General features: G+C 51.6%; 6 non-coding genes across 6 annotated transcripts; all 6 read right to left on the bottom strand.

Moving 5' to 3' along the window:
• Positions 1-875: 875 nt before the first annotated feature.
• On the bottom strand, positions 876-949 carry TRNAN-GUU (transfer RNA asparagine (anticodon GUU)). The gene has a single exon. It is a non-coding gene; the product is annotated as a tRNA-Asn (tRNA).
• A 4,799-nt stretch (positions 950-5,748) lies between these two features.
• TRNAN-GUU (transfer RNA asparagine (anticodon GUU)) lies at positions 5,749-5,822 on the bottom strand. Its single transcript has one exon. It is a non-coding gene; the product is annotated as a tRNA-Asn (tRNA).
• Positions 5,823-7,222: 1,400 nt separating this feature from the next.
• On the bottom strand, positions 7,223-7,296 carry TRNAN-GUU (transfer RNA asparagine (anticodon GUU)). The gene has a single exon. It is a non-coding gene; the product is annotated as a tRNA-Asn (tRNA).
• Positions 7,297-8,975: 1,679 nt separating this feature from the next.
• On the bottom strand, positions 8,976-9,052 carry TRNAN-GUU (transfer RNA asparagine (anticodon GUU)). Its single transcript has one exon. It is a non-coding gene; the product is annotated as a tRNA-Asn (tRNA).
• Positions 9,053-9,267: 215 nt separating this feature from the next.
• Positions 9,268-9,344, bottom strand: TRNAS-GCU (transfer RNA serine (anticodon GCU)). The gene has a single exon. It is a non-coding gene; the product is annotated as a tRNA-Ser (tRNA).
• A 14,300-nt stretch (positions 9,345-23,644) lies between these two features.
• On the bottom strand, positions 23,645-23,718 carry TRNAN-GUU (transfer RNA asparagine (anticodon GUU)). The gene has a single exon. It is a non-coding gene; the product is annotated as a tRNA-Asn (tRNA).
• Between the last annotated feature and the right edge of the window lie 385 nt (positions 23,719-24,103).

The raw sequence follows: 24,103 nt of genomic DNA, 5'->3' as shown, positions 1-24,103 counted from the left end.
CCGGAAGGGCTCGAGCCTCTAACCTTTCGGTTAACAGCCGAACGCGCTAGCCGATTACGCCAAGGAAACAGTCGTGCTCCGCTCTCACCACCGTCAGAACAATTCTCAAAAGCTATCAGCGCAAAGAAAAATAAAGCGACACACCACCCCCAGGTAGCCTGGAACCTCCAAATTTTCGGTTAATAGCCGAACGCGCTAGCCAATTGCGCCTCTAGGACAATAGTCCAGCAATCTATCAACCGTCAGAACATTTCTCCAAAGCTATCAGCGCAAAGAAAAAAAGCGACACACCACTCCCGGGAGGGCTCGAACCTCCAACCTTTCGGTTAACAGCCGAACGCGCTAGCCAATTGTGCCACTGGGACAGTAGTGCCGCATTCTCACCACCGTCAGAACATTTCTCCAAAGCTATCAGCGCAAAGAAAAAAAGTGACACACCACTCCCGGAAGGGCTCGAGCCTCCAACCTTTCGGTTAACAGCCAAACGCGCTAGCCAATATTGCCATGGAAACAGTCGTGCTCCACTCTCACCACCGTCAGAACATTTCGCAAAAGCTATCAGCGCAAAGAAAAAAAAAGCGACACACCACCCCAGGGTAGGCTCGAACCTCCAACCTTTCGGTTAACAGCCGAGCGCGCTAACCAATTGCGCCACTGGGACAGTAGTGCAGCATTCTCACCACCGTCAGAACATTTCTTCAAAGCTATCAGCCCAAAAAAAAGCGTTACACCACTCCCGGGAGGGCTCGAGCCTCCAACCTTTCGGTTAACAGCCGAACAAGCTATCCAATTGCGCCATGCAAACAATCGTGCTCCACTCTCACCACCGTCAGAACATTTCTCAAAAGCTATCAGCAGAAAAAAAAGCGACACACCGCCCCCGGGTGGGCTCAAACCTCCAACCTTTCGGTTAACAGCCGAGCGCGCTAACCAATTGCGCCACGGAGACAGTCGTGCTCCACTCTCCCCACCGTCAGAACATTTCTTCAAAACTATCAGCGCAAAGAAAAAAAAGCGACACACCACCCCCGGGTAGGCTCGAACCTCCAAACTTTCGGTTAACAGCCGAACATGCTAGCCAATTGCGCCACTGGGAAAGTAGTGCCGCATTCTCACCACCGTCAGAACATTTCTCCAAAGCTATCAGCGCAAAGAAAAAAAGTGACACACCACTCCCGGGTGGGCTCGAACCTCCAACCTTTCGGTTAACAGGCGAGCACGCTAGCCAATGGCGCCACGGAGACAGTCGTGCTCCACTCTCACCTCCGCCAGAACATTTCTCCAAAGCTATCAGCGCGAAGATGAAAAAGCGACACACCACCCCCGGGTAAACTTGAACCTCCAAACTTTCGGTTAACAGCCGAACGCGCTAGCCGATTGCGCCACTGGAACAGTAGTGCCACATTCTCACCACCGTCAGAACATTTCTCACATGCTATAGGCGCAAAGAAAAGAAAGTGACACACCACTCCCGGAAGGGCTCGAGCCTCCAATCTTTCGGTTAACAGCCGAACGCGCTAGCCGATTACGCCAAGGAAACGGTCGTGCTCCACTCTCACCACCGTCAGAACAATTCTCAAAAGCTATCAGCGCAAAGAAAAAAAAGCGAAACACCACCCCCAGGTAGGCTCGAACCTCCAACTTTTCGGTTAATAGCCGAACGCGCTAGCCAATTGCGCCACTGGGACAGTAGTCCAGCAATCTCACCACCGCCAGAACATTTCTCCAAAGCTATCAGGGCAAAGAAAAAAAGCGACACACCACTCCCGGGAGGGCTAAAAACCTCCAACCTTTTGGTTAACAGCTGAACGCGCTAGCCAATTGCGCCACTGGGACAGTAGTGCAGCATTCTCACCACCGTCAGAACATTTTTTCAAAGCTATCAGCGCGAAGAAAAAAAGTGACACACCGCTCCCGGGACGGCTCAAACCTCAAACCTTTTGGTTACGGCCGAATGCGCTAGGCAATAGCGCCTCGGAGACAGCCGTGCTCCACTCTCACCACCGTCAGAACATTTCTCCAAAGCTATCAGCGCAAAGAAAAAAAAGCGACACACTACCCCCGCGTAGGCTCGAACCTCCAACCTTTAGGTTAACAGCCGAACGCGCTAGCCAATTGCGCCACTGGGACAGTAGTGCCGCTTTCTCACCACCGTCAGAACATTTCTCCAAAGCTATCAGCGCAAAGAAAAAAAAGCGACACACCACCTCCGGGTAGGCTCGAACCTCCAACCTTTCGGTTAATAGCCGAACGCGCTAGCCGATTGCGTCACGGAGACAGTGTGAAGCACTCTCAGCACCGTCAGAACATTTCTTGAAAGCTATAAGCGCAAAAAAAGCGACACACCCGCTCCCGGGAGGGCTCGAACCTCAAGCGTTTCGATTAACAGCCAAACGCGCTAGCGAATTGTGCCACGGAGACAGTAGTGCAGCACTCTCACCTCCGTCAGAAATATTTTCAAAGCTATCAGTGCGAAGAAAAAAAAGTGACACACCGCTCCCAGGAAGGCTCGAACCTCAAACCTTTTGGTTACGGCCGAATTCGCTAGGCCATTGCGCCTCGGAGACAGCCGTGCTCCACTCTCACCACCGTCAGAGCATTTCTCCAAAGCTATCAGCGCAAAGAAAAAAAAGCGACACACCGTCCCCGGGTAGGCTCGAACCTCCAAGTTTTCGGTTAACAGCCGAACGCGCTAGCCCATTGTGCCACGGAGACAGTAGTGCAGCAGTCTCACCTCCGTCACAACATTTTTTTAAAGCTATCAGCGCAAAGAAAAAAAGGACACACCACTCCCGGGAGGGCTCGAGCCTCCAACCTTTCGGTTAACAGCCAAATGCGCTAGCCAATTGCGCCATGGAAACAGTCGTGCTCCACTCTCACCACTGTCAGAACATTTCGCAAAAGCTATCAGCGCAAAGAAAAAAATAGCGGCACACCACCCCCAGGTAGGCTCGAACCTCCAATCTTTCGGTTAACAGCCGAACGCGCTAACCAATTGCGCCACGGAGACAGTCGTGCTCCACTCTCCCCACCGTCAGAACATTTCTTCAAAGCTATCAGCGCAAAAAAAGCGACACACCGCCTCCGGGTGGGCTCAAACCTCCAACCTTTCGGTTAACAGCCGAACGGGCTAGCGAATTGTGCCACGGAGACAGTAGTGCAGCACTCTCACCACCGTCAGAACATTTTTCCAAAGCTATCAGCGCGAAAATAAGCGACACACCGCTCCCGGGAAGGCTCCGATCTCCAGCCTTTCGATTAACAGCCAAACGCGCAAGCCAATTGTGCCACGGAGACAGTAGTGCAGCACTCTCATCTCCGTCAGAACATTTTTTCAAAGCGATCAGCGCGAAGAAAAAAAAGTGACACACCGTTCCCGGGAGGGCTCGAACCTCCAACCTTTTGGTTACGGCCGAATGCCCTAGCCAATTGCGCCAAGGAAACAGTCGTGCTCCACTCTCACCACCGTCAGAACAATTCTCGAACCTCCAACCTTTCGGTTAACAGCCGAACACGCTAGCCAATTGCGCCACTGGGACAGTAGTGCAGCATTTTCATGACCGTCAGAACATTTCTCCAAAGCTGTCAGCACAAAAAAAGTGACACACCACTCCCGGGAGGGCTCGAACCTCAAAACTTTCGGTTAACAGCCGAACGCGCTAGCCAATTGCGCCACTGGGACAGTAGTGCAGCATTCTCACCACCGTCTGAACATTTCTCCAAAGCTATCAGCGCAAAGAAAAAAAAACGACACACCGCCTTTGGGAGGGCTCGAACCTCCAACCTTTCGGTTAACAGCCGAACGCGCTAGCCCATTGCGCCAAGGAGACAGCCGTGCTGCACTCTCACCTCCGTCAGAATATTTCTATAAAGCTATCAGCGTGAAGATGACAAAGCGACACACCACCCCGGGTAGGCTCGAACCTCCAACCTTTCGGTAAACAGCCCAACGCGCTAGCCAATTGCGCCACTGAGACCATAGTGCAGCATTCTCACCACCATCAGAACATTTCTCCAAAGCTATCAGCGCAAAGAAGAAAAAAGCGACACACCACTCCCGGGTGGGCTCTAAACTCCAACCTTTCGGTTAACAGCCGAACGCGCTAGCCAATTGCGCCATAGAAACAGTCGTGCTCTACTCTCACCACCGTCAGAACATTTCTCAAAAGCCATCAGCGGAAAAAAAAGCGACACACAACTCCTGGTGGGCTGAAACCTCAAAACTTTCGGTTAATAACTGAACGCGCTAGCCCTTTGTGCCACGGAGACAGTCGTGCTCCACTCTCCCCACCGTCAGAACATTTCTTCATAGCTATCAGCGCAAAAAAAGCGACACACCGCCCCCGGCTGCGTTTCGGTCGTGCTCCATTCTCACCTCCGCCAGAACATTTCTCCAAAGCTATCAGCGCGAAGATGAAAAAGCGACACACCACCCCCGGGTAAACTTGAACCTCCAAACTTTCGGTTAACAGCCGAACGCGCTAGCCGATTGCGCCACTGGAACAGTAGTGCCACATTCTCACCACCGTCAGAACATTCCTCACATGCTATATGCGCAAAGAAAAGAAAGTGACACACCACTCCCGGAAGGGCTCGAGCCTCTAACCTTTCGGTTAACAGCCGAACGCGCTAGCCGATTACGCCAAGGAAACAGTCGTGCTCCGCTCTCACCACCGTCAGAACAATTCTCAAAAGCTATCAGCGCAAAGAAAAATAAAGCGACACACCACCCCCAGGTAGCCTGGAACCTCCAACTTTTCGGTTAATAGCCGAACGCGCTAGCCAATTGCGCCACTGGGACAGTAGTCCAGCAATCTCACAACCGTCAGAACATTTCTCCAAAGCTATCAGCGCAAAGAAAAAAAGCGACACACCACTCCCGGGAGGGCTCGAACCTCCAACCTTTCGGTTAACAGCCGAACGCTCTAGCCAATTGCGCCACTTGGACAGTAGTGCAGCATTCTCACCACCGTCAGAACATTTTTTCAAAGCTATCAGGGCGAAGAAAAAAGTGACACACCGCTCCCGGGACGGCTCAAACCTCAAACCTTTTGGTTACGGCCGAATGCGCTAGGCCTTTGCGCCTCGGAGACAGCCGTGCTCCAATCTCACCACTGTCAGAACATTTCTCCAAAGCTATCAGCGCAAAGAAAAAAAAGCGACACACCACGCCCGGGTAGGCTCGAATCTCCAACCTTTCGGTTAACAGCCGAACGCCGCCAATTGTGCCACTGGGACAGTAGTGCCGCATTCTCACCACCGTCAGAACATTTCTCCAAAGCTATCAGCGCAAAGAAAAAAAGTGACACACCAATCCCGGGAGGGCTCGAGCCTCCAACCTTTCGGTTAACAGCCAAACGCGCTAGCCAATATTGCCATGGAAACAGTCGTGCTCCACTCTCACCACCGTCAGAACATTTCGCAAAAGCTATCAGCGCAAAGAAAAAAAAAGCGACACACCACCCCAGGGTAGACTCGAACCTCCAACCTTTCGGTTAACAGCCGAGCGCGCTAACCAATTGCGCCACTGGGACAGTAGTGCAGCATTCTCACCACCGTCAGAACATTTCTTCAAAGCTATCAGCACAAAAAAAAGCGTTACACCACTCCCAGGAGGGCTCGAGCCTCCAACCTTTCGGTTAACAGCCGAACAAGCTATCCAATTGCGCCATGCAAACAATCGTGCTCGACTCTCACCACCGTCAGAACATTTCTCAAAAGCTATCAGCAGAAAAAAAAGCGACACACCGCCCCCGGGTGGGCTCAAACCTCCAACCTTTCGGTTAACAGCCGAGCGCGCTAACCAATTGCGCCACGGAGACAGTCGTGCTCCACTCTCCCCACCGTCAGAACATTTCTTCAAAGCTATCAGCGCAAAGAAAAAAAAGCGACACACCACCCCCGGGTAGGCTCGAACCTCCAAACTTTCGGTTAACAGCCGAACATGCTAGCCAATTGCGCCACTGGGACAGTAGTGCCGCATTCTCACCACCGTCAGAACATTTCTCCAAAGCTATCAGCGCAAAGAAAAAAAGTGACACACCACTCCCGGGTGGGCTCAAACCTCCAGCCTTTCGGTTAACAGGCGAGCACGCTAGCCAATGGCGCCATGGAGACAGTCGTGCTCCACTCTCACCTCCGCCAGAACATTTCTCCAAAGCTATCAGCGCGAAGATGAAAAAGCGACACACCACCCCCAGGTAAACTTGAACCTCCAAACTTTCGGTTAACAGCCGAACGCGCTAGCCGATTGCGCCACTGGAACAGTAGTGCCGCATTCTCACCACCGTCAGAACATTTCTCACATGCTATAGGCGCAAAGAAAAGAAAGTGACACACCACTCCCGGAAGGGCTCGAGCCTCCAATCTTTCGGTTAACAGCCGAACTCGCTAGCCGATTACGCCAAGGAAACAGTCGTGCTCCACTCTCACCACCGTCAGAACAATTCTCAAAAGCTATCAGCGCAAAGAAAAAAAAGCGAAACACCACCCCCAGGTAGGCTCGAACCTCCAACTTTTCGGTTAATAGCCGAACGCGCTAGCCAATTGCGCTACTGGGACAGTAGTCCAGCAATCTCACCACCGTCAGAACATTTCTCCAAAGCTATCAGGGCAAAGAAAAAAAGCGACACACCACTCCCGGGAGGGCTCGAACCTCCAACCTTTTGGTTAACAGCTGAACGCGCTAGCCAATTGCGCCACTGGGACAGTAGTGCAGCATTCTCACCACCGTCAGAACATTTTTTCAAAGCTATCAGCGCGAAGAAAAAAAGTGACACACCGCTCCCGGGACGGCTCAAACCTCAAACCTTTTGGTTACGGCCGAATGCGCTAGGCAATAGCGCCTCGGAGACAGCCGTGCTCCACTCTCACCACCGTCAGAACATTTCTCCAAAGCTATCAGCGCAAAGAAAAAAACCGACACACTACCCCCGCGTAGGCTCGAACCTCCAACCTTTCGGTTAACAGCCGAACGCGCTAGCCAATTGCGCCACTGGGACAGTAGTGCCGCTTTCTCACCACCGTCAGAACATTTCTCCAAAGCTATCAGCCCAAAGAAAAAAAGTGACACACCACTCCCGGGAGGGCTCGAGCCTCCAACCTTTCGGTTAACAGCCAAACGCGCTAGCGAATATTGCCATGGAAACAGTCGTGCTCCACTCTCACCACCGTCAGAACATTTCGCAAAAGCTATCAGCGCAAAGAAAAAAAAGCGACACACCACCCCAGGGTAGGCTCGAACCTCCAACCTTTCGGTTAACAGCCGAACGCGCTAACCAATTGCGCCACTGGGACAGTAGTGCAGCCTTCTCACCACCGTCCGAACATTTCTTCAAAGCTATCAGCACAAAAAAAGCGACACACCAGTCCCGGGAGGGCTCGAGCCTCCAACCTTTCGGTTAACAGCCGAACAAGCTATCCAATTGCGCCATGCAAACAATCGTGCTCCACTCTCACCACCGTCAGAACATTTCTCAAAAGCTATCAGCAGAAAAAAAGCGACACACCGCCCCCGGGTGGGCTCAAACCTCCAAATTTCCGGTTAATGCCCGAACGCGCTAGCCAGTTGCGCCACGGAGACTGTCGTGCTCCACTGTCCCCACCGTCAGAACATTTCTTCAAAGCTATCAGCGCAAAGAAAAAAAGTGACACACCACCCCCGGGTAGGCTCGAAACTCCAAACTTTCGGTTAACAGCCGAACGCGCTAGCCAATTGCGCCACTGGAACAGTTGTGCCGCATTCTCACCACCGTCAGAACATTTCTCCAAAGCTATCAGCGCAAAGAAAAAAAGGACACACCACTCCTGGGAGGGCTCGAGCCTCTAACCTTTCGGTTAACAGCCAAATGCGCTAGCCAATTGCGCCATGGAAACAGTCGTGCTCCACTCTCACCACTGTCAGAAAATTTCGCAAAAGCTATCAGCGTAAAGAAAAAAAAAGCGGCACACCACCCCCAGGTAGGCTCGAACCTCCAATCTTTCGGGTAACAGCCGAATGCGCTAGCCAATTGCGCCACGGAGACAGTCGTGCTCCACTCTCCCCACCGTCAGAACTTTTCTTCAAAGCTATCAGCGCAAAAAAAGCGACACACCGCCCCCGGGTGGGCTCAAACCTCCAACCTTTCGGTTAACAGCCGAACGGGCTAGCGAATTGTGCCACGGAGACAGTAGTGCAGCACTCTCACCACCGTCAGAACATTTTTCCAAAGCTATCAGCGCGAAAATAAGCGACACACCGCTCCCGGGAAGGCTCCGATCTCCAGCCTTTCGATTAACAGCCAAACGCACTAGCCAATTGTGCCACGGAGACAGTAGTGCAGCACTCTCATCTCCGTCAGAACATTTTTTCAAAGCGATCAGCGCGAAGAAAAAAAAAGTGACACACCATTCCCGGGAGGGCCCGAACCTCCAACCTTTCGGTTACGGCCGAATGCGCTAGCCAATTGCGCCAAGGAAACAGTCGTGCTCCACTCTCACCACCGTCAGAGCATTTCTCCAAAGCTATAGGCGCAAAGAAAAAAAAATGGACACACCACCTCCGGGTAGGCTCGAACCTCCAAACTTTCGTTTAAGCGCCGAACGCGCTAGCCAATTCTGCACCGCAGACAGTCGTGCTCCACTCTCACCATCGTCAGAACATTTTTTCCAAAGCAATCAGCGCAAAGAAAAAAAAACGACACACCGCCTTTGGGAGGGCTCGAACCTCCAACCTTTCGGTTAACGGCCGAACGCGCTAGCCCATTGCGCCAAGGAGACAGCCGTGCTGCAATCTCACCTCCGTCAGAATATTTCTATAAAGCTATCAGCGCGAAGATGACAAAGCGACACACCACCCCGGGTAGGCTCGAACCTCCAACCTTTCGGTAAACAGCCGAACGCGCTATCCAATTGCGTCACTGAGACCATAGTGCAGCATTCTCACCACCATCAGAACATTTCTCCAAAGCTATCAGCGCAAAGAAAAAGCGACACACCACTCCCGGGAGGGCTCGAACCTCCAAACTTTCGGTTAACAGCCGAACGCGCTAGCCAATTGCGCCACGGAGACAGTCATGCTCCTCTCTCACCACCGTCAGAACATTTCTCCAAAGCTATCAGCGCAAAGAAAAAAAAGCGACACACCACCCCAAGGTAGGCTCGAACCTCCAACCTTTCGGTTAACAGCCGAACACGCTAGCCAATTGCGCCACTAGGACAGTAGTGCAGCATTTTCATGACCGTCAGAACATTTCTCCAAAGCTATCAGCACAAAAAAAAGCGACACACCACTCCCGGGAGGGCTCGAACCTCCAAACTTTCGGTTAGCAGCCGAACGCGCTAGCCAATTGCGCCACGGAGACAGTCATGCTCCTCTCTCACCACCGTCAGAACATTTCTCCAAAGCTATCACCGCGAAAAAAAGCGACACACCGCTCCCGGGAGGGCTCCTATCTCCAGCCTTTCGATTAACAGCCGAACGCGCTAGACAATTGTGCCACGGATACAGTAGTGCGGCACTCTCACCTCCGTCAGAGCATTTCTCCAAAGCTATAGGCTCAAAGAAAAAAAAATCGACACACCACCTCCGGGTAGGCTCGAACCTCCAAATTTTCGTTTAAGCGCCGAACGCGCTAGCCAATTCTGCACCGCAGACAGTCGTGCTCCACTCTCACCATCGTCAGAACATTTTTTCCAAAGCAATCAGCGCAAAGAAAAAAAAACGACACACCGCCTTTGGGAGGGCTCGAACCTCCAACCTTTCGGTTAACGGCCGAACGCGCTAGCCCATTGCGCCAAGGAGACAGCCGTGCTGCACTCTCACCTCCGTCAGAATATTTCTATAAAGCTATCAGCGCGAAGATGACAAAGCGACACACCACCCCGGGTAGGCTCGAACCTCCAACCTTTCGGTAAACAGCCGAACGCGCTAGCCAATTGCGCCACTGAGACCATAGTGCAGCATTCTCACCACCATCAGAACATTTCTCCAAAGCTATCAGCGCAAAGAAAAAAAAAGCGACACACCACTCCCGGGTGGGCTCTAAACTCCAACCTTTCGGTTAACAGCCGAACGCGCTAGCCAATTGCGCCATAGAAACAGTCGTGCTCCACTCTCACCACCGTCAGAACATTTCTCAAAAGCCATCAGCGGAAAAAAAGCGACACACCGCCCCCTGGTGGGCTGAAATCTCAAAACTTTCGGTTAATAACTGAACGTGCTAGCCCTTTGTGCCACGGACACAGTCGTGCTCCACTCTCTCCACCGTCAGAACATTTCTTCAAAGCTATCAGCGCAAAAAAAAAGCGACACACCGCCCCCGGGTGGGCTCAAACCTCCAACCTTTCGGTTAACAGCCGAACGCGCTAGCCAATTGCGCCACTGGGACAGTAGTGCAGCATTCTCACCACCGTCAGAACATTTCTCCAAAGCTATAAGCGCAAAGAAAAAAAAGCGACACACCACCTCCGGGTAGGCTCGAACCTCTAACCTTTCGGTTAATAGCCGAACGCGCTAGCCGATTGCGTCACGGAGACAGTAGTGAAGCACTCTCAGCACCGTCAGAACATTTCTTGAAAGCTATAAGCGCAAAAAAAGCGACACACAACTCGCAGGAGGGCTCGAACCTCCAAACTTTCGATTAAGCGCCGAACGCGCTAGCCAATTGTGCCCCGGAGACAGTCGTGCTCCACTCTCACCATCGTCAGAATATTTTTCCAAAGCTATCAGCGCAAAAAAAAGTGACACACCGCCTTTGGGAGGGCTGAAACCTCCAACCTTTCGGTTAACGGCCCAACGCGCTAGCCCATCGCGCCACGGAGAGAGCCGTGCTGCACTCTCACCTCCGTCAGCACATTTCTCCAAAGGTATCAGCGCGAAGATGAAAAAGCGACACACCACCCCCGGGAGGGCTCGAAACTCCAACCTTTCGGTTAACAGCCGAACGCGCTAGCCAATTGCGCCATGGAAACAGTCGTGCTCCACTCTCACCACCGTCAGAACATTTCTCAAAAGCCATCAGCGGAAAAAAAGCGACACACCGCCGCCTGGTGAGCTGAAACCTCCAAACTTTCGGTTAATAGCTGAACGCGCTAGCCCTTTGTGCCACGGAGACAGTCGTGCTCCACTCTCCCCACCGTGAGAACATTTCTTCAAAGCTATCAGCGCAAAAAAAAAGCGACACACCGCCCCCGGTTGGGCTCAAACCTCAAACGTTTCAGTTAACAGCCGAGCGCGCTAGTCAATTGCGCCACGGAGACAGTCGTGCTCCACTCTCACCTCTGTCAGAACATTTCTCCAAAGCTATCAGCGCAAAAAAGCGACACACGCGCTCCCGGGAGGGCTCGAACCTCAAGCGTTTCGATTAACAGCCGAACGCGCTAGCGAATTGTGCCACGGAGACAGTAGTGCAGCAGTCTCACCTCCGTCACAACATTTTTTAAAGCTATCAGCGCAAAGAAAAAAAGGACACACCACTCCCGGGAGGGCTCGAGCCTCCAACCTTTCGGTTAACAGCCAAATGCGCTAGCCAATTGCGCCATGGAAACAGTCGTGCTCCACTCTCACCACTGTCAGAACATTTCGCAAAAGCTATCAGCGCAAAGAAAAAAAAAGCGGCACACCACCCCCAGGTAGGCTCGAACCTCCAATCTTTCGGTTAACAGCCGAACGCGCTAACCAATTGCGCCACGGAGACAGTCGTGCTCCATTCTCCCCACCGTCAGAACATTTCTTCAAAGCTATCAGCGCAAAAAAGCGACACACCACCCCCGGGTAGGCTCGAACCTCCAACCTTTCGGTTAATAGCCGAACGCGCTAGCCGATTGCGTCACAGAGACAGTAGTGAAGCACTCTCAGCACCGTCAGAACATTTCTTGAAAGCTATAAGCGCAAAAAAAGCGACACACAACTCGCAGGAGGGCTCGAACCTCCAAACTTTCGTTTAAGCGCCGAACGCTCTAGCCAATTGTGTTCTGGAGACAGTCGTGCTCCACTCTCACCATCGTCAGAATATTTTTCCAAAGCTATCAGCGCAAAAAAAAAAGCGACACACCGCCTTTGGGAGGGCTCGAACCTCGGCGAACGCGCTAGCAAATTGCGCCACTGGGACAGTAGTCCAGCAATCTCACCACCGTCAGAACATTTCTCCAAAGCTATCAGCGGAAAGAAAAAAAGCGACACACCACTCCCGGGAGGGCTCGAACCTCCAACCGTTCGGTTAACAGCCGAACGCGCTAGCCAATTGCGCCACTGGGACAGTAGTGCAGCATTCTCACCACCGTCAGAACATTTCTCCAAAGCTATAAGCGCAAAGAAAAAAAAAGCGACACACCACCTCCGGGTAGGCTCGAACCTCCAACCTTTCGGTTAATAGCCGAACGCGCTAGCCGATTGCGTCACGGCGACAGTAGTGAAGCACTCTCAGCACAGTCAGAACATTTCTTGAAAGCTATAAGCGCAAAAAAAGCGACACACAACTCGCAGGAGGGCTCGAACCTCCAAACTTTCGTTTAAGCGCCGAACGCGCTAGCCAATTGTGCCCCGGAGACAGTCGTGCTCCACTCTCACCATCGTCAGAATATTTTTCCAAAGCTATCAGCGCAAAAAAAGCGACACACCGCCTTTGAGAGGGCTCGAACCTCCAACCTTTCGGTTAACGGCCGAACGCGCTAGCCCATCGCGCCACGGAGAGAGCCGTGCTGCACTCTCACCTCCGTCAGAACATTTCTCCAAAGGTATCAGCGCGAAGATGAAAAAGCGACACACCACCCCCGGGAGGGCTCGAAACTCCAACCTTTCGGTTAACAGCCGAACGCGCTGGCCAATTGCGCCATGGAAACAGTCGTGCTCCACTATCACCACCGTCAGAACATTTCTCAGAAGCCATCAGCGGAAAAAAAGCGACACACCGCCCCCTGGTGGGCTGAAACCTCTAAACTTTCGGTTAATAGCTGAACGCGCTAGCTCTTTGTGCCACGAAGACAGTCGTGCTCCACTCTCCCCACTGTGAGAACATTTCTTCAAAGCTATCAGCGCAAAAAAAGCGACACACCGCCCCCGGGGGGCTCAAACCTCAAACGTTTCGGTTAACAGCCGAGCGCGCTAGTCAATTGCGCCACGGAGACAGTCGTGCTCCACTTTCACCTCTGTCAGAACATTTCTCCAAAGCTATCAGGGAAAAGAAAAAAAGTGACAGACCGCCCCTGGGTGGGCTCAAACCTCCAAACTTTCGGTTAACAGCCGAACGCGCTAGCCAATCGCACCACGGAGACAGTCGTGCTCCTCTCTCACCACCGTCAGAACATTTCTCCAAAGCTATCAGCGCAAAAAAAGCGACACACCCGCTCCCGGGAGGGCTCGAACCTCCAGCGTTTCGATTAACAGCCGAACGCGCTAGCGAATTGTGCCACGGAGACAGTAGTGCAGCACTCTCACCTCCGTCAGAACATTTTTTCAAAGCTATCAGCGCGAAGAAAAAAAAGTGACACACCGCTCCCAGGAAGGCTCGAACCTCAAACCTTTTGGTTACGGCCGAATGCGCTAGGCAATTGTGCCTCGGAGACAGCCGTGCTCCACTCTCACCACCATCAGAGCATTTCTCCAAAGCTATCAGCGCAAAGAAAAAAAGCGACACACCACCCCCGGGTAGGCTCGAACCTCCAAGTTTTCGGTTAACAGCCGAACGCGCTAGCCAATTGTGCCACGGAGACAGTAGTGCAGCAGTCTCACCTCCGTCACAACATTTTTTAAAGCTATCAGCACGAAGAAAAAAAGTGACACACCGGTCTCGGGAGGGCTCGAACCTCAAACCTTTTGGATACGGCCGAATGCGCTAGCCGATTGCGTCACGGAGACAGTAGTGCAGCACTCTCACCTTCGTCAGAACATTTGTCCAAAGCTATCATCGCAAAGAAAAAAAAAGCGGCACACCACCCCCGGGTAGGCTCGAACCTCCAACCTTTCGGTTAACAGCCTAATGCGCTAGCCAATTGCGCCACTGGGACAGTAGTGCAGCATTCTCACCACCGTCAGAACATTTCTCCAAAGCTAACAGCGCAAAGAAAAAAAAGCGACACACCACTCCCAGGAGGGCTTGAGCATCCGACCTTTCAGTTAACAGCCAAACGATCTAGCCAATTGCGCCTTGGAAACAGTCATGCTCCACTCTCACCACCGTCAGAATATTTCTCAAAAGCCATCAGCGGAAAAAAAAGCGACAGACCGCCCCTGGGTGGGCTCAAACCTCCAAACTTTCGGTTAATAGCTGAACGCGCTAGCCTATTGCGCCACGGAGACAGTCGTGCTCCACTCTCCCCACCCTCAGAACATTTCTTCAAAGCTATCAGCGCAAAAAAAGTGACGAACCGCCCCTGGGTGGGCTCAAACCTCCAACCTTTTGGTTAACAGCTGAACGCGCTAGCCAATGTGCCACAGAGACAGCCGTGCTCCTCTCTCACCACCATCAGAACATTTCTCCAAAGCTATCAGCGCAAAAAAAGCGACACAACGCTCCCGGGAGGGCTCGAACCTCCAGCCTTTTGATTAACAGCCGAACGCGCTAGCAAATTGTGCCGCGGAGACAGTAATGCAGCACTCTAACCTCCATCAGACCAGTTTTTCAAAGCTATCGGCGCGAAGAAAAAAAGTGACACACCGCTCCCGGGACGGCTCAAACCTCAAACCTTTTGGTTACGGCCGAATGCGCTAGGCAATTGCGCCTCGGAGACAGCCGTGCTCCACTCTCACCACCGTCAGAACATTTCTCCAAAGCTACCAGCGCAAAGAAAAAAAAGCGACACACCACTCCCGGGAGGGCTTGAGCCTCCAACCTTTCGGTTAACAGCCGAACAAGATATCCAATTGCGCCATGCAAACAATCGTGCTCCACTCTCACCACCGTCAGAACATTTCTCAAAAGCTATCAGCAGAAAAAAAAGCGACACACCGCCCCCGGGTGGGCTCAAACCTCCAAATTTCCGGTTAATGCTCGAACGCGCTAGCCAATTGCGCCACTGGGACAGTTGTGCCGCATTCTCACCACCGTCAGAACATTTCTCCAAAGCTATCAGCGCAAAGAAAAAAAGGACACACCACTCCCGGGAGGGCTCGAGCCTCCAACCTTTCGGTTAACAGCCAAATGCGCTAGCCAATTGCGCCATGGAAACAGTCGTGCTCCCCTCTCACCACTGTCAGAACATTTCGCAAAAGCTATCAGCGCAAAGAAAAAAAAAGCGGCACACCACCCCCAGGTAGGCTCAAACCTCAAATCTTTCGGTTAACAGCCGAACGCGCTAACCAATTGCGCCACGGAGACAGTCGTGCTCCACTCTCCCCACCGTCAGAAAATTTCTTCAAAGCTATCAGCGCAAAAATGCGACACACCGCCCCCGGGTGGGCTCAAACCTCCAACCTTTCGGTTAACAGCCGAACGGGCTAGCGAATTGTGCCACGGAGACAGTAGTGCAGCACTTTCACCACCGTCAGAACATTTTTCCAAAGCTATCAGCGCGAAAATAAGCGACACACCGCTCCCGGGAAGGCTCTGATCTCCAACCTTTCGATTAACAGCCAAACGCACTAGCCAATTGTGCCACGGAGACAGTATTGCAGCACTCTCATCTCCGTCAGAACATTTTTTCAAAGCGATCAGCGCGAAGAAAAAAAGTGACACACCGTTCCCGGGAGGGCTCGAACCTCCAACCTTCCGGTTACGGCCGAATGCGCTAGCCAATTGCGCCAAGGAAACAGTCGTGCTCCACTCTCACCACCGTCAGAACAATTCTCAAAAGCTATCAGCACAAAGAAAAAAAAGCGACACACCACCCCAAGGTAGGCTCGAACCTCCAACCTTTCGGTTAACAGCCGAACGCGCTAGCCAATTGCGCCACTGGGACAGTGTGATGCGATGGTGATGCGACTGGTGCGCGTAATTGTGAATGATTGAAAAGTGCGCGAAATTAAAGGATGACCGAGTGCACGTGCTGGGTCGCCTGAACAACGACGACGCCGAGGAACGGTACACGTGAGAGCGTGGAGCGCAAGCATCCAAGACCATAAAGCAAACAAGGGCCAATGGCTGATCACCACGGAGTTTTAAAAAGGCCAATCGGGACGAGACAAGTGTGCCCCAGAGGAAGCCAATCCTGAAGGGCAAAAGAGCTAGTAGTTCGAGGTGAACGAGGCAAGAGGAAGGTCACAGCTGGGAGCTGAAGACAGGCAGTCGGGTGGCAGACCTGAGCCTTCTGGACTTCACCCGGTCTGGACCTCCGGACAACGCCTTCCAAGGACGGCGAGCTGCCTCAACGGTCGAGACCAAGGCCTGCAGATTCCGGTGCGGGTGCAGCAACGGCAGTTCGGGTCACGGGCCTGAGCCTTGCAACCAGCCACCTCATCGGGCGAATCTGGGCCGCCACAGGCATCACCGAGCGAGTCCCGTTCCATCGTCGCCGCCAGCGAGCATCGGTACACGCCGTCGTCACCATTACAGCAGCAACGTTTTGGTGAGATCGAACTTGCTCTCTTCCCTGCACCGCCGAATCACCGCGTCAGAACTGCATCATGTAGCTGTGACTTTCCGTCGGCAGTTTCGGGACTTTAGATGTTTGTTTTCCTTCTAAATCCCGCTTTTAGCCAGCTACTCATTTCTTGTAGTTTGTGTTTGAGTTTTGCTTCAGTTCTGCAGTAAATGTTTAGGTGTTGTTTGTTAAGCAAACGGCTTTGTCCTTATTAGAAAAACTCTCCGGGGCTCAACCAGGAGAAACAAATCAGCAACAAGAACCCGCATCACAAACTGGCGTCCGCAGCGACAGGACAAAGCCGTTGGTTTGACACCTTCATTTATTGACGCGGTTGACATCATGTCGAATATGCGAGAGCTAATGGCCTTGGCGGATCGCATGGGAATTGATGGGGCGGATTTTAAAGCATGGTACGAGGAGAAGGAGGCACGAGCACGAGAGGAACGGGCTGCGGAACGAGAAGCTCGAAAGGAACAGTTGGAACGGGAGACGCAGGCCAAGAAGGAGCAGCTTGAGCTCGAGACGCGCGAAAAAGAAAAACAGCTCGAACTGGAGACACGCGCAAAGAAGGAGCAGCTGGAATTAGAGAACCAAAACCTGCAACTGCGTCTTAGACTTGCCGAAGCTGAGAATAGCCGTGTAGAGACAAGAACTGTTGACTCAGCACCAGGCTCAGCACAAGAAAGGAGTGTTTCATGCAGCGTGAATCCTCATAAGTTGATACCGGGATTTAATGAAAGCCGGGACGACTTGGACGCCTATTTAAAAAGGTTCGAGAGAGTCGCCATCGGTCAAGAATGGCCTAGGGACAAATGGGCCACAGCTTTAAGTTTATGTTTGAGCGGAGAAGCCTTAAAGGTGTTTGGAAGACTTTCGCCGGAGGATTCACTCGATTATGATAAAGCCAAGTTGGCGTTGCTCCAGCGTTTCCGTTTTACGGCCGAAGGGTATCGGGAAAAGTTCCGACAAAGCAAGCCACAGGACGGCGAAACAGGCAAGCAGTACGCAACTAGGCTACTGAGTTTTTTCGATCGTTGGGTCGAAATGTCGAGGACCGGAAAAGAATATTCGGCTCTTCGTAACTTGATAGTTACAGAACAGTTCTTAAGAAACTGTCATCACCGTTTGGCACTTTTCCTGCGAGAAAAGAACTTCAACAAGCTAGAGGACATGGCCGAGGCCTCAGATAACTTTTTAGAAGCTCAGAGGCAAGTCAACCTGTTAGTTTTCCGAGAAAAAGTGGAATCTAAAAGCAATACGGAAAAAAGTGGTAGTTACTCGGAGAGAGGAGCAGTACGTTGTTTTGTATGTGGCAAAATGGGAAACAGGGCATCGGAGTGCCGATCAAGGCCAAAACAACCTTTCTGTGGATATTGTCAGAAGGCGGGGCATGATTCCAAAACTTGCTCAAAGAAGAACGGTTCAGCCAACAAGACGTCATGTCTTTTGTCGCCAGAGGAGCACTCAACGGAAGTGAAGCTTTCACCGGACAAAGAAGAGGACATGGCGGGCGCCGTGAATACTCACCCGAAGTTTGCCACACACAAAATGCCCGTGTTACAGGGCCGAATCTTTGGCCGAACCGTCTCAGTGTTGCGGGATACGGGTAGCAATACACTGGTGGTGCGTCGTTCTCTGGTACCCGATGAAGCCCTCAGAGGTACTACCGCTACGCTATTCTTAGCCGATGGCAGTAGCATCATCGTTCCTGAGGCGGAGGTGGAAATTCATTCACCTTATTTTTCTGGTACATCTATTGTCAAATGCATGACAAACCCACTCTACGACCTTATCGTCGGAAATGTACCAGGTTCACGTGAAGTCCATGACCCCGATACCAAGTGGGAGGAAAGGATTCCGGTAAAAACCTACCCCAACTATATAGCGAGTGGAAAAGGAGCAGATAGAGAGGATGGTACCCTGAAGTCTTCAGTGGTTGGTATCAAAATCCGAGAGCAACGGTCAATCTCATCTGAAATCGATGTACCCACCTTGAAGACGACCCGAAAGGATCTTAGTGCCGCTCAAAAACAGGACAAGACCCTAGATTCTTGCAGGAGTAAAGTAGGTCAAGGGCTACAGGGAGGATCAAAGTCCTATTCGTTCGAGATAGAAAAGGGGCTGCTATACCGCTATTATCACCTACCATCTGGTAAGGTGATTCAACAAGTAGTAGTGCCCCAAAGATTGCGCAGCCAAGTGCTTACTTTGGCGCACGAAACCCTGATGTCGGGGCATCAAGGAATAAAAAGAACGATTGATCGTGTTCTACAATCATTTTACTGGCCAGGAGTTCAAGAGGCAGTGAGGAGATACGTGCGCTCTTGTGACGCATGCCAACGAACCTACCCCAAGAGCAGAGTTGGTAAGGCACCACTAGGTCGAATGCCTTTGATAGACACCCCATTCGAAAGAGTGGCAGTGGACATTATCGGGCCTTTAAAGCCAATATCACACATGGGTAATCGATATATACTAACACTAGTGGACTTCGCTACTAGATACCCAGATGCAATAGCCCTGCCATCCATCGATTCAGCCACAGTAGCCGAGGCACTGGTAGAGATGTTTTCTCGAATCGGGTTCCCGCGTGAGGTACTTTGTGATCAGGCATCATGCTTTACATCGGAGCTAATGAGAGAGGTCAATGACTTGTTGGCGATCAAGCATCTCAGCTCCACACCCTATCATCCCATGTGTAATGGCTTAGTGGAGAGATTTAATGGCACACTAAAGCAAATGTTGCGTAAATTGTGCCAAGAGGAGCCCAAGACATGGGACCGACTATTAGCCCCACTCCTGTTTGCGTACCGGGAAGTCCCGCAAGCCAGCTTGGGATTTTCGCCTTTTGAGCTGATCTACGGTAGAAATGTTCGAGGACCTCTCAGTCTACTTAAAGAATTATGGACCGGAGACAATCAAAGCGAGGAAGTGAAGACAACATATGGGTATGTCCTGGATCTCAGAGATCGCCTAGAAAAAACATTGCAGTTGGCACAAGAAAACCTGTCACGAGCTAAAACAACGCAGAAGAAATACTATGACCGGGGAAGTCGGATGCGTCGGCTAAAGGTTGGAGACCGCGCCCTCGTACTACTTCCCACGACGGAAAACAAGCTTATGATGCATTGGAAAGGACCTTTCAGGGTCACAGGAAAGAAGGGTGACTCTGACTACTGGCTGGATATGGGACATACTACCAAGCTGTTCCACATAAACATGTTAAAACGCTACGAAGAGCGTCCTCCAGAAATATCACCCCAGTCCGCATCTTTCATTGTAGTGGAAGAGGAAGAGACAGACACGCCAGTGCCTACCTTTAAAGCTACTGAGGGCTTTGGTACTGAAGCTATCAAGCTTGGTCCTAACCTCAGGAATAGACAAAGGGAAGAAATTGACGAGCTCCTAGCCACCCATAAAGACGTCTTTTCCGAAGTCCCCGGTAAGACAAACTTGTTAGAGTGTCGTCTTAAACTGACAACGTCCGAGCCTATCAACACTCCACAATATCCGTTACCATTCGCAATGAAAGAGGTAGTTGAGAAAGAAGTCGGAGAAATGCTGCGACTCGGAGTGATTGAAAGGTCCGACTCACCTTACAACTCACCATTGGTGCTGGTGAAGAAGCCCGATAAGAGTTACCGTACTTGCATCGACTTCCGTCGCATCAATGATGTGTTGGTCTCCGACGCAGAACCAATTCCGAGAACGGATGTATTGTTTACAGAGATCGGCACTAGAAAATTCTTTTCCAAGTTTGACCTTACGAAAGGATACTGGCAGGTGCCCTTGGACAAAGAATCCCGGCTAAAAACGGCATTCTCCACCCAATCGGGACACTACCATTTCCTCTATATGCCATTCGGTATCAAAACAGCGTCCGCAGTGTTTACCCGGCTAATGAGACGTCTCCTTCAGGGCATCCCGAACGTCGTTCATTATATCGATGATGTTCTCGTCGCTACGACAACCTGGGAGGAACACATGCAGACTCTGAGTGAACTGATGAATAGGATTCGAGAAGCAGGACTCAAAATTAAGCCCCAGAAATCGGAGATTGGAATGACGTCGATTGTGTTCCTGGGTCATCGACTGGGAGATGGAACAATTCAGCCGGTAGAGGACACGATCATAAAAATCGCCAAAGCCCCATTACCCACTACGAAGAAACAACTACGTTCGTTTCTTGGCTTGGCAGGATATTATCGTGATCTAATCCCTCACTACGCTGAGAAGGCACTGCCTCTGACAGAGATGACAAAGAAAAGGGAGAGTAACAAGATCAATTGGAATATTGAAGGGCAGACAGCTTTCGAAACACTAAAGCAAGCTCTGGCGTCTGGACCTATTTTAAAGGCTCCGGATCTCAAACGTGGATTTGTACTCCGCAGTGACGCCTCCGATTCTTGCATCGGTGCAGTCCTTATGCAAGAGCACGACGGTGTTTTATACCCGGTAAAATACGCCAGTCGTCAGCTACTGCCTCGAGAACAGAACTACTCAACAATCGAGCGGGAGTGTCTCGCGTTGGTGTGGGCAGTGGAAAAGTTCCACATATTTTTATATGGGACATATTTCACGGTTCAAACAGATCACCAACCGTTGCAGTACTTATCTCGAGCAAAACACCTCAACAGCAGAGTTCTGCGGTGGAGTTTAGTACTGCAAGAGTACAACTTTCACGTAGAACATATAAAGGGATCCGAGAATGTTGGAGCCGACTACATGAGTAGGTTGCAGTGAATATGTTCTGTGTGTTATTATTACAAGGTTATGCTTGTGTGGTGGACTGTTACTGGAGTTAATGACTGTATTTGTACTGTTCTTAGTTGCTGCCAAAAACTTTTTTTATAGTTGTTGGTTGAATGTTACGTTCTGTGGACTCGGTGTTTCGACGTGAGACATGTCAACGAAGAAGCAGTGTGGTGCCATCGGTGTGTTGTGATAGCTTGTGTGGTGCGCATCGAACGACAGTTTTTCAACGGGAAAAACTTCTTCGAAAGGGGGCCATTGTGATGCGATGGTGATGCGACTGGTGCGCGTAATTGTGAATGATTGAAAAGTGCGCGAAATTAAAGGATGACCGAGTGCACGTGCTGGGTCGCCTGAACAACGACGACGCCGAGGAACGGTACACGTGAGAGCGTGGAGCGCAAGCATCCAAGACCATAAAGCAAACAAGGGCCAATGGCTGATCACCACGGAGTTTTAAAAAGGCCAATCGGGACGAGACTAGTGTGCCCCAGAGGAAGCCAATCCTGAAGGGCAAAAGAGCTAGTAGTTCGAGGTGAACGAGGCAAGAGGAAGGTCACAGCTGGGAGCTGAAGACAGGCAGTCGGGTGGCAGACCTGAGCCTTCTGGACTTCACCCGGTCTGGACCTCCGGACAACGCCTTCCAAGGACGGCGAGCTGCCTCAACGGTCGAGACCAAGGCCTGCAGATTCCGGTGCGGGTGCAGCAACGGCAGTTCGGGTCACGGGCCTGAGCCTTGCAACCAGCCACCTCATCGGGCGAATCTGGGCCGCCACAGGCATCACCGAGCGAGTCCCGTTCCATCGTCGCCGCCAGCGAGCATCGGTACACGCCGTCGTCACCATTACAGCAGCAACGTTTTGGTGAGATCGAACTTGCTCTCTTCCCTGCACCGCCGAATCACCGCGTCAGAACTGCATCATGTAGCTGTGACTTTCCGTCGGCAGTTTCGGGACTTTAGATGTTTGTTTTCCTTCTAAATCCCGCTTTTAGCCAGCTACTCATTTCTTGTAGTTTGTGTTTGAGTTTTGCTTCAGTTCTGCAGTAAATGTTTAGGTGTTGTTTGTTAAGCAAACGGCTTTGTCCTTATTAGAAAAACTCTCCGGGGCTCAACCAGGAGAAACAAATCAGCAACAAGAACCCGCATCACAGACAGTAGTGCAGCATTTTGATGACCGTCAGAACATTTCTCCAAAGCTATCAGCACAAAAAAAAGCGACACACCACTCCCGGGAGGGCTCGAACCTCCAAACTTTCGGTTAACAGCCGAACGCGCTTGCCAATTGCGCCACTGGGACAGTAGTGCAGCATTCTCACCACCGTCAGAACATTTCTCCAAAGCTATCAGCGCAAAGAAAAAAAAGCGACACACCATTCCCGTGAGGGCTCGATCCTCCAACATTTCGGTTAACAGCCGATCGCGCTAGCCAATTGCGCCACGGAGACAATCGTGCTCCTCTCTCACCACCGTCAGAACATTTCTCCAATGCTATCACCGTGAAAAAAAGCGACACACTGCTCCCGGGAGGGCTCCTATCTCCAACCTTTCGATTAACAGCCGAAAGCGCTAGACAATTGTGCCACGGATATAGTAGTGCGGCACTCTCACCTCCGTCAGAGCATTTCTCCAAAGCTATAGGCGCAAAGAAAAAAAATCGACACACCACCTCCGGGTAGGCTCGAACCTCCAAACTTTCGTTTAAGCGCCGAACGCGCTAGCCAATTGTGCACCGCAGACAGTCGTGCTCCACTCTCACCATCGTCAGAACATTTTTCCAAAGCAATCAGCGCAAAGAAAAAAAACGACACACCGCCTTTGGGAGGGCTCGAACCTCCAACCTTTCGGTTAACGGCCGAACGCGCTAGCCCATTGCGCCAAGGAGACAGCCGTGCTGCACTCTCACCTCCGTCAGAATATTTCTATAAAGCTATCAGCGCGAAGATGACAAAGCGACACACCACCCCGGGTAGGCTCGAACCTCCAACCTTCCGGTAAACAGCCGAACGCGCTAGCCAATTGCGCCACTGAGACCATAGTGCAGCATTCTCACCACCATCAGAACATTTCTCCAAAGCTATCAGCGCAAAGAAAAAAAAGCGACACACCACTCCCGGGTGGGCTCTAAACTCCAACCTTTCGGTTAACAGCCGAACGCGCTAGCCAATTGCGCCATAGAAACAGTCGTGCTCCACTCTCACCACCGTCAGAACATTTCTCAAAAGCCATCAGCAAAAAAAAAAAGCGACACACCGCCCCCTGGTGGGCTCAAACCTCAAAACTTTCGGTTATTAACTGAACGCGCTAGCCCTTTGTGCCACGGAGACAGTCGTGCTCCACTCTCCCCACCGTCAGAACATTTCTTTAAAGCTATCAGCGCAAAAAAAAGCGACACACCGCCCCCGGGTGGGCTCAAACCTCCGACCTTTCGGTTAACAGCCGAACGCGCTAGCCAATTGCGCCACTGGGACAGTAGTGCAGCATTCTCACCAACGTCAGAACATTTCTCCAAAGCTATAAGCGCAAAGAAAAAAAAAGCGACACACCACCTCCGGGTAGGCTCGAACCTCCCACCTTTCGGTTAATAGCCGAACGCGCTAGCCGATTGCGTCACGGAGACAGTAGTGAAGCACTCTCAGCACCGTCAGAACATTTCTTGAAAGCTATAGGCGCAAAAAAGCGACACACAACTCGCAGGAGGGCTCGAACCTCCAAACTTTCGTTTAAGCACCGAACGCGCTAGCCAATTGTGCCCCGGAGACAGTCGTGCTCCACTCTCACCGTCGTCAGAATATTTTTCCAAAGCTATCAGCGCAAAAAAAAGCGACACAACGCTCCCGGGAGGGCTCGAACCTC

This window comes from Rhipicephalus microplus, chromosome 8 (genome assembly GCF_043290135.1).
Source record: "Rhipicephalus microplus isolate Deutch F79 chromosome 8, USDA_Rmic, whole genome shotgun sequence".
Taxonomy (NCBI): Eukaryota; Metazoa; Arthropoda; class Arachnida; order Ixodida; family Ixodidae; genus Rhipicephalus; species Rhipicephalus microplus.
This window is presented reverse-complemented; position numbering and strand designations above follow the sequence as displayed.